The sequence below is a fragment of the Pteropus vampyrus genome, unplaced genomic scaffold (genome assembly GCF_000151845.1).
Source record: "Pteropus vampyrus isolate Shadow unplaced genomic scaffold, Pvam_2.0 Scaffold677, whole genome shotgun sequence".
In the NCBI taxonomy this organism is placed as follows: Eukaryota; Metazoa; Chordata; class Mammalia; order Chiroptera; family Pteropodidae; genus Pteropus; species Pteropus vampyrus.
Window position 1 is genome coordinate 35,998 of NW_011889458.1, and position 1,047 is coordinate 37,044.

The 1,047-nt window shown below is 34.7% G+C and overlaps 1 protein-coding gene across 2 annotated transcripts in view; it reads left to right on the forward strand.

Annotated features, from left to right (window-relative positions):
* Window positions 1–1,047, forward strand: part of LOC105309153 (olfactory receptor 4N2) — a 5,143-nt gene that overhangs the window by 703 nt on the left and 3,393 nt on the right. The window lies entirely within an intron of this gene.

Here is a 1,047-nt window from a genome sequence, read left to right on the forward strand (position 1 = left end):
GGGAAAGAAATTTGGAATCTCTTAATTTTTCTCTTTCCAAGTAAATAATAGGCCAAAGATTTGAAAATATACTTTAGAAAAGAAGATATGCAAATCATTGGTAAGCTCAGGGAAAGATGTACATTAATCAACTGGGAAATGGCCCAGGACATATGATCACATGTTCAGGCAGAGCACTGTTTTACCCTCTGCAGAACAGGCAAAAATTTGCCCCAGGAAATCTCAGAAGGAAAAGCAAACGTGGTTTATTCAGTGTCCCCCAGGAGCATATATCCTTGATAGTATACACTTTGATGTAAATAATTTAGTTGCCCCAACACTTGTCAGTGCTGCCCAGACAGTGGATCAGAACTGTGAGAGCCTTTTGATAAAAGAGGTGGTTGGAGTATGGGCTCTAGATTGTTTGGTTTGTATATGAAAGGTACATTTGTAGATGAGTCATTCACTCTCCAGGAATTGGCTAGCCCTGGGAAGGGCAGTCTTTCCAGAGTTGATAAGTTCTCATAATATCAAATCATCAGAAATACGGAAAATCAAAAGGCATGATTAACATGCAGTACCAAATGTTGGTAAGTTGGCAGAGTAACTTGAAGTGTCATATATTGCTGTTGGGAATTTAAAATAGTTCAATTGCTTTGGAAAACTGAATGGTAATTTCAGGTAGATGCAACCATACATCTATATTATGATCCAGTCATCCTACTCATAAGTGTTTAGCCAAGAGAAATAAAAACACATATTCACAAAATGACTTATATTAGAATGTTCATGGAAACCTTATTCACAGTCTAAGATTTGAAACAACCCAAATGCTCACAAAAGGGTTAAAATGTTAAAACCTTTGGATTATTTATATACAATAGAATATAATTCAATAATAAAAAGGAACAGTTGCAGATAATGCAACATGTGTGAAACTCAAAATCATAATGCCTTTAAAAAACAGATAAAGTAGAATACATGTCATATGATTCTATTTTTATAAAATCCAAGGAAAAGCAAAACTAATCTATGATGTTAGAAAGTGGTTGCTTATTATGGTAGTGG